This window comes from Herpailurus yagouaroundi, unplaced genomic scaffold, assembly GCF_014898765.1.
Source record: "Herpailurus yagouaroundi ecotype Mexico unplaced genomic scaffold, PumYag 166, whole genome shotgun sequence".
In the NCBI taxonomy this organism is placed as follows: domain Eukaryota; kingdom Metazoa; phylum Chordata; class Mammalia; order Carnivora; family Felidae; genus Herpailurus; species Herpailurus yagouaroundi.
In genome coordinates, this window is record NW_024412407.1 from 3,159,206 (window position 1) to 3,168,226 (window position 9,021).

General features: G+C 57.6%; 1 protein-coding gene across 3 annotated transcripts in view; it reads right to left on the minus strand.

Annotated features, from left to right (window-relative positions):
- The window catches only part of NR4A1 (nuclear receptor subfamily 4 group A member 1), a 20,943-nt gene extending 11,996 nt beyond the window's left edge, over positions 1–8,947 (minus strand). For 2 of the 3 annotated variants that reach the window (XM_040488063.1, XM_040488065.1), the window contains exons 1-3: positions 8,818–8,947; positions 5,133–5,254; positions 3,030–3,136 (exon numbers count right to left, since the gene is read on the minus strand). The gene's annotated coding sequence lies outside the window, so the exon portion shown is untranslated. The remainder of the gene's footprint in view (positions 1–3,029; positions 3,137–5,132; positions 5,255–8,817) is intronic. The other variant, XM_040488064.1, reaches the window with a different exon arrangement.
- Positions 8,948–9,021: the final 74 nt, after the last annotated feature.

The following is a 9,021-nucleotide window of genomic DNA, read 5'->3' on the forward strand; positions in this document are numbered from 1 at the left end:
GGGGGGGGGTGTCTTTGGTGGGACTGGATGAAGTCCGGCTCCCAATCTCACAACAATCACGCAGGTCTGTTTGCTGTGGAAAAGTCATCAAACTACATACTCTCAAGGTTTCACACCCATGATTTGTGCACTTTTCTGCATGTACATTTTCAAAAACAAAAAGTTTATTTTAAAAATAACCACCCCTACTCAGTCGGTTGAGCGTCCGACTTCGGCTCAGGTCATGATCTCGCGGTTTGTGGGTTCGAGCCCTGCGTCGGGCTCTGCGCTGACAGCTGGGAGCCTAGAGCCTGCTTCGGATTCTGTGTCTCCTTCTCTCTCTGCCCCTCCCCTACTCATGCTCTGTCTCTCTCTCTCTGTCTCTCTCTCTCTCAAAAATAAATAAATGTAAAAAAAAAATTTTTTTTTTAAATAACCACCCCTAAATGGGAGAGACTTATTTATTCACAGGGACACAGATGCCGATGCAATTTACCGAGTACACGTTCATTCAAGTGTGTGTTACTGAAATCAGAGAAACAGTGGCTGCTTCTCATTATATATTTGTTCTACCGACTACTCAGGGCACCGCTACAGTTAGAAGAGGTTACAATGTCTAGCATTAGAAAGGGATCTTCACACAGTGTGTTTTCTGTCCACCCAGCAGGTTTTCTGAAACACTCACTAGGCCCTGGCCCCTCCTAGTCAAATCTTATGGGGCCTGGGGACTTATGTGCTGACTCACCCCCTCCTTCACCTGTGTGTGAACATGAGGGGAAGGCCCTGTCTCCCTGACCTTGGCAGGGGGTAGCCTTCATGCATCTTTAATAGTAACCGGCCCAGGGCAGGCCCCAAACGGGCAGCCGATGTCCACCATCGTTCATCGGCCAGGACGGTTGGTGTCAGTTTGGGTAAACAGGGATGGAAAAAGTAGAAGTATACAGCCCCTTTCCCACACTGCCCCCCACCCCCAGCCTTGGGCTGTGCCACCCCTCCCCACCCCCCAGCAGAGGGCAGGAGCTTGCCCTACTTTCTTCAAGACCATCGCCACCCACATACCTCCACACGCTTCCCGAGTGGTGGGCAGAGGGAGTGAGCTTTGCCTCCTCTCGCTGAGAAGTGGCCACGAGAGCTTCCCCTCCTCAGCCCCAGGACCTACTGCCAGCCCTGACCTAGCCACTTCCTTTTCCTGCCTTGGCAATGGGTAGGGGGATTTGTGCCGTGGGCACAGAAGCAGTGCCTGCTGCCCCAGGGGGCTTCTGGAAACTGGGGGGTGCAGGGTGAGGCCCTGGCGTCTGGTCTCCCGGCCCTTACCCAGGCCCTGCCACAACCCGCCAAGGATGTGAGCAGGTAAGCCACGGTCTGCCACCTCTCACCCCAGCCCCCAGCAGGGACAAAAGATGGAGGGACTCTCAGAAGCATCTGTGACCAGGAGCCAGCAAGCCTGGTGTCTCACCTGGGGCCAGTCCCTCGCCCTCTCCAAGACTGTTCTTCATCTGCCCAGTGTAGACAATATCACGCTCTGGGGCCGTGAGAACTCAGTTCATTAGGGGAAGGGAGAAGCACAACAGTGAAATGGAGCACTGCCTGAGGGCCTAGACTCTAGGAACCTGCAGTAGGATCGTGGGGGGGGGGGGGGGGGGGGCCAGGCAGGGAAAGGAGATAGAAGGGTCTTCAGCTGGACTGGGGAGCCAGCACCCCCTTCTTCAAGAATTAGAGAACAGTAACCCTATCCACACCTCTCCCCCTCCACGGCTGAGTGAAAGGAAATCAGAGTGTGCCCAGAGATGGGGCTCCACCTAGCACCGGGAAGATTTCAGACTCTGCATGCAGCAAGTGCTCAACTAATACTCTGGAGGAAAGCTTGTGAGTTAAGGAGGTCAGGCCTCTCTCCACAGAGGCTATCTTTAGTCCAGTGACTTCTCGACCCTCACCTCCTTCTCAGGCTAGGAGGAATTAACATACAGCACAAAAAAAGAAGATCAGACTTTGGGAAGAAGAGCCAGACGGTGCTGGAAAAACGCAGACAAGATCGTGGAGTGCCTTCGGGAAAGGTCGGCCCACGCCTCATCCGCGCCCTCCCCAAGCCTCCTTCCGTGCCCCTCAGTCTGCTCAGCTCCTGGCCAGCTCCTCTCCTCCACCCTTGGAGGGGCTCCCACCAACTTGCAGAACATCACCACCACCCACCAAATTCTCGTGCCCCTGCCCAAGGTCTCCACCCAGCCTCCTTGGGCAAAATTTCAAATTCCAAAATAAAAACCCTCTGATAACGAGCCCCAGCCGGAAAGACTGATGCATTTTCCTATTGTTAAAGTATTTTTAGTCGCAGGCTCTGGATTCATTTAGAGACTCACGTTCAGAAAGGAGGAGGGGGATTCTTTTTTTTTTTTTTTTTTTTGAGAACTGAGAAGGAAGGCCCAAGAGCCTCCCACTTAAGGAGCTGCCACTTCTTCCAGGCCGGGCTGCAGCCCCTGGCCGGAGGCCCAGGGAGCGTGTTTGTGGCAAGATGGTTGGTGCAGTTGCCAGACCTCGTTCCAGCCGTGCTTCGCAGGCACCAAGACCAGCTGGGAGGCCAAGAAAGGAGAGCGGGGCAGGGGCTGAGGGCTCAGGGAAGCCGTCCCAACCAGTTGTGGCAGAGAGGTGGGGACCCTACTCAGGGACCGATGCCGAGGCTCCCCGATGGACACCTAGCTCATTCCAGCGTCCCTCCCCAGCCCGAGCAGCCCAGTACCTCACCCAGGCTGGGTCAACAGGACAGGAGGACTGAGATCGTGCTGGAAGTCTCCAAGGAAGGAGAGAGACAGAAGCAGCACCTGTCTATTTCCACACCTCCCAGTGCCAGGTCACAGCGTGCTCCCAAGTACAGCTCCCACCACCATCCAACTCAGGTCTAGCTTTACTCTTACTCCTCGGGAAGGCCTGCCACCCTTGCTTCCTCCTTCACACCCCTCCTCTCAGGGCCGAAGAAACCGCAGTGTAGATCGTCACAATGGAAAGAGACCCAAACAGCCCAGCTCCCGTGCCTCAGTTTCCCCATCCCTACGACTCACCAGCTATCTCTTCACGATCTGCTTAGACTCTCAGAGGTCCTGGACAACTGCACCAGGCGAGAATCCTGGGGTTGGTTAGGGGCTCTTCCTGGCGGCCTCGGGGAGCCCTGCGGGAAGAGACGGGACTGCCCAGTCAGCCCGGCCTGCCCGGCCAAGGCTATGCACCAGCTGAGCGGACTTAGGACGTGGAGCTGTCTCCAAGCCAGCTTGTCCTCCTCTGTTTATATAGCCGAAACCAGAGCCGGCCTCTGGGGACAGAGGGAGCTGCCTCGGGGCCCTCTTGGCTGAAGCCTGACTTTGGCCCAGGTCAGCAAGAGCCCAAAATAGTCAGCTGACGGGAGCCCCGGCGTGAGCGTGACCCTGGGCCCATGCCCGGGCCTGGCAGACAGGTGCCCACGTCACAAGACCAGCGGCTCTAGCACTCATGGGGCCCCGGCTGGCAGCCCCTCAGGGTGGCCCTGGCATTGTATAAGGCATGGGGGTTCCACCCAGCCACCACCATCACCCCGACAACAAGGTGAACACGAGGAATTCTGCCCATGGGGGCCGCTCTGTACCCACGGGAAGGCCAGGCGCTCAGGAGGCGGTCTGAGCTGATGGTAGAGGTGGGGGCCGGGTTGGGGGAAGCCATCTGGCCCGCTGCTGTCATCATCACTCACGTGCCTCCCCGGTCCAGATCCCTGGCTGACCAGGGACACCTGCCTCTCCCACTTACAGTAACTCCTCTCCCTGCCCCCAGCCCAAGGTTGGTGGCACAGAGCCTGCGGCCAGTAGACGGCCAGGTGCACACCCAGCTCAGCCTCTGGAACAGGAGGCCCTGCTTCCTAGGGCTTCCCCTCCTTCCACCCAGGCTCAGGCCGGACACCTCCTCCTCCCCTGTCGCAGCCACCTCTGTGGGACTCCCTGTGCCCTGAACACCAACTCCACATGCGGCAACAGTGTTTGGGGGGTTGGGGGAGATATGAAACCAGCTCCTACTTCATCCAGGGATCCCTCGAGGCCTGAAGGGGGCTGTGGCCTGGAGATAGCCCCCTGTTCTGGGGAAGGAAGAAGGGCATCACAGATCCCTGGCCGGGGTGCCAGGCTGAATTTCAGCTCTCCCAAGTAAACATGGTAACCAGGCCCATGGTGCCCTTGGCCCCATCCTAGTATCTGAGATCCCCAGGGAAAGGCCTGGTGGAAATTTCATTCCCACTCTCCATTCTTCACCCCTAGATCTGCTTGTACCTTCTCCAGAAGTGTCCTCAGGCAAGGAAAGTAGGTCCTCCACCAGCCAACCAGACCTCTGGGCTCGCCCAGACTCCAGGAGACCTTGATTCTAAGTTTGGCTCTATATGCCCTCACTATAGGATCTTGAAAAGTCGCTTCTCGCCTCCGTGACTCCGTTTCTTCATCCATAAGGGGAGGAGGTGAACTAGATGGCCTAGAATCCCTCTGGCCATGGCCACAAGTCTGAGATTTTCCCCCGTGGGGATGCTGTGTGAATAGCAGAGGGCCTGTCCTTGCCCTCTGCCAGTAAGATCTTCCCCATTCATAGAAGCACCTTCCCATACCAGACCCCACAGGCCTGCCATACAGGCCTGCCATAGTAGGAAGGGTGTGGTCATCCCCTTTTGCGGGGGAGATGATCCCAGGCTTCCCTTTGTGCATTCCAGTGTGCATGCCCTAGAAACAAGCCAGCTTCCCATCCCCCATACCTGCCCCACCCCCCAACCCCCATGCTCCTAGCCTGGCCTTGAGCTGGCCAATCCCACCCCATCAGCTTCCTGGAACCAGAACGTGTTGCCTTGGCAACGGCGGCCACCTACCCACATCCCTGCCCCTCTCCTCCCACACCAGCCCATGCCCCCAGGCCCAGAGCCCCGCAGCCTATCCTGCTGAGAAAGCTAGGCTTCCCCCTTCCCCACCCCCACATTGCCCCCATCACTGAAGAAATCAGATCTCCCCAAGCAGAGCAGAACCTCACCCACCACCTCTGCAGGGCTTCCCCCTCCATCCCCCAAACCACATCCACTTAGGGCAGCTCCACACCCACCTCTGTCCCCCAACCTCACCTGCTTGAAGGCCCCAGGGGTGTACAAAGGACAACAGTAGAGCACTCACCAATCTGGATGAACCAACAGACCTCAGACAACACTCAACCATCCCTTGTGCCTTCAGGGCCTGGCAGGCGGAGCCGGGATGCCTGAGAGGGGCCAGGGCTGGCCTCTGTCCATGGTGGAAGCCTACGGAGGGAGAGTCCGTGTGAGTGAGGAATAACCAGCCAGCAGGGACACTCCCTGGAGGCAGCACAGCCAGGAAACACAGGAGTGGGAATAGAGGCAGGACCCGGGCCGTGAGAGCTGACAAGCCAGCCCAAGGATTTTCCTGGGCTGGGCATCAGAACCTGGGGGCACACACCCTAGGCAAACAGCTCTTGGGGATGTGAGGTGCGACCAGGAACAGCTGACATTGTGTGGGACATCTCAGGACCATGGGGACACATGCCAGCCCCCAGCCCCTCAGCCTCATGCCTCACTCCTGGATTGGGGTGGGGGGTGGCTTTAGTCCAGCACTCAGCCCTGATGTGCACAAAAGGGCACTTCGTAGGCAGAGAAAAGAGAGCTATTGTGAGGATAGAGTAAAATAACCTCTCTCTCCTTAAGGGGCTCCAACTTGGCCCCCAAAGCCTCAGACAACCCCACAGGGCAGGGGCTCCATCACTCCATCTCCAGGCAGCCAGCCTTCCAACCAGAGCAGTGGGGACTCCCAGGAAATATTCTGTGAAGGCACTCCAGTCCCCAGACAGGAAGGCCCAGCCTGGAGCAAAGAGGTTAAGGGCCCAGATGCCAGATCCCAGATGCCTGTGTTCAAATCATGGCTCTATCACTTATGATCTTGGGCAGGTCACATAACCTCTCTGTGCCTCCTGTTCTTCAACTGTGAGAATGACACTCCGTAGTTGTCTCTGATATTAACAACCACAAGGCTATCACAGAGCTTAAAATGAGTTCATACGTGTACAGGACATAGAACAATGCTGGATACGTATACACATGTATGTGCTATCACTGTTGGGAAAAATCAAACGATGACGAATCAAAGCCAGCCCCAGACTCTGCTTCCTACTCCAAGCCACTTCTGGGCACCTGGCCTCCACTTCCAGAGCCAAGTGTGAGTACCACCCTTCCAGCCTCTTTAAGCTCTTGCCTGCCCCCTCGCTGGTGCCAAAGCCTCCCTCAACCAGGGTACCCCAGACCCCACTTCTTTTTCCGCCCTAATTCCGCTTTCTCCTCTCTCAGCTGAGTCCCAGAGTGAGAGTAGGAGCAGGTGCTTCAGGCCAAGATGAGGTCTGGGAGAAAGGAAGTAAATGTCTCCATGATGGGAGGTGGAGGGAGTAAGGAGGAGGAGGGCCCAGAGGGTGGGCAATGGGCTTCCTGGCCTTCCTGACCTCTGCCCCAGGGTCCACGGGCTAAAAGGAGCTACTCTGGACCCTGGTACTCAGATTCTCCTCTTACAGAGCTACTAGAACTCCCATGTTCCTGTGGGTAATGGAGACCAGGCTGCAGGAAAGAGAGGGGGGCAGTCTAGAAGTCTGGAGGGCTTCCAACCCCATACTGAAAGCAAAATCAGGCTTAAAATCAGGCAGTGAGCCACGAGCCACGGAAGGTCCAAGAAGGAGCAAACCAACATCTCTGGACCCCAGGAGGTTCCTCTGGGGGAACAGATCAAAGTCCATTACACTCAACACAGAGCAGAGGGCAAACCTCTGAGTATGCCATAGGACTGGGCAGGTGTGGAGAAGAGAGGGATGTCCCCTTAAGGGAGTGGGAGCATCAGGCCACCCCGCAGGACCCAGCCCTTGCTCCCCCTCCTTGCTGTGCTCTAAGCACCTGGGCTTTCTTTCCCCAGTCAGGGCCTTTGCACTGGCTGCCTCCTCTTCCAGGAAAGTCACTGCCCCGGTATGTCTGCCCCTTGTCACCAGTCAGGTTTCCAGTCCCATTCCATCTCCTTGGAGAGCCTCCACCCCCACCCCCACCGCATTAACCTGTTCGTATTATCACCATAGGGCTAACGCTGTTCATCTGTTCACGTGTCTATCTCGATCGCCGCAGTCTGCAGTCTCCAAAACAGAGCTCAGCACTAGTAGGTACTCGGTAAGTATTTGTGGAATGCAGGAGAAAAGGATTCACACAGGCCTGCACCAGAGCTGGGCTGGGAGAAGGGGCCAGCTAGCTTGGAAGGAGGTGAGGAGAACACTGTCGCTAAGGAACTGCCCTTTCCACTTGAGGGCGGATCCAAAGTCTGAGGGCTCTTCCCAATGCTGAGCTACAACCTGGACTCCAAGAGCCCCAGCCCTGGATCCCAGCTCTGCCCGGGCCCATCCAAAACCTCCTTCTCCTCCTTCCTATCAAGTATTTCAGTCAGCTAACTAAACTCCTCCTTGCCCCCAGGACACGGCTGACACACCAAGCCGTGCATTGGCCAAGTCCCCACCCAGAAATGGGCACATTGCTCATTATCAACAAGAACAATGGCAGACAATATTTACTGAACACCATGTGCTAGATATATCACTAAGCCTTTTACATGCATTTTCTCACTTCAGCCTCCTCACTACGAGGAGGAGATTATTGTAGGGAACATTTTACCAGTGGAGAAACTAAGGCACAGAAATGTCAAGTAACTTGCCAAAGGTCACACAGCTAGGAAGTGGCAAAACTGGGATTAGAAAGAATCCAGGGAGCCCAACCAGCGAGCCCAGGGCCAGGCATCCGTCTTCCCACCTTGGGATTCCTCTGGTGGGTAGAGGCCTTAGATTGCACAAAGCAGTTTGGCAGCCAACATCGGAAAGCAAGTGAGAAGCTCCCGGCCCTGGGTTGCTGGGCCTCGGAGCCAGGTGCTAGGCCTGAACCCCTGAGCTCATTTTTTTCACTCCAGCACAGGCCCCAACATTTATAATCAGTCCTGTTCATCTTGTCAGTCTTGGGCCATCCTTCAGCCTGGCTGCCATCATTCCGAATCTTGATTTTATCTTGCTGTGCACTTGTCATTCCCCTGGGCCCTAGGGCTTTCCAGTCAGCCGGCTCCCCTTTTAAGTCTCCATCCCTCGCTGATCTAAACATTCACTTGAAGTGGGTGTCGGACCACTGCTGTAGCCGCCACTGGAGGCCCTGCCCGGGCTGTTATCTGCCCCCTAATCGATCGGCACCCTTTGGGCACAATGGTTGCTTAGCCACCTACCTCTGCCCAGTCTTCCTTTTCCCCTCGGCATGCCCAGAACTCTAGCCCCCCAACCAAATGAAGCCTCCACCGTAAACCATTGTAAATGCCACTTCTGCACCACTTCTAATCCCAGGTCCTGGCGCCTGACTCGAGGAGACCCTCTCCGGCCTCGATTTCTTCACTCGGTCCCACAAAGGGGCCGCCCCGGGCATTTCTGGTCCCGGTCCCTCCCCTCCCGAACTCCTGGAACCCATTCCCCGCAGCCGGGGGCGGGGAGGGGGGGGGATTGGAAGGAATTTCTCCGGCCCGGCCATCTCCAGCGCCCCTCACGGGCCAAACCCCACCCTTGGCGGGCCAGGGAGAAAAAGCGTTGGCCGCCGCACTCGGGGGGGGGGGGGGGGGGGCTGAGTCTGGGTCAGCAGGTTCCGCAGGGAATCCAGTCCCTCCCCGCCCCACACTCCCACGATCCCCAGCAGGACTCCCAGCGTGGCTCCCAGGCCACTCCACCGCATAGGCGGAGACCCCATTCTCCCCGGGCAGCTCCCGGAGACCCCCTCACCGCTCCCCACCCGGGCCCCCTCACCTGGCCGGTCGAGCTCTGCTCGCCTCTGCACCCCCGCCTTCCGGGGTCGCGCACCGGCCAGCGGGGAGCTGCTCCGCACCGCAAGGCGCAGGGGCGCCCATGCCTGGAGGCCGGGGGTCGCGGGCGCCGAGCGGGGCCCCCTACCAGTTCCGCCGCCGCCGCTGCGAGCTCCTGCAGCCACGCGGCCGCGGCTCCGCGCCCCCC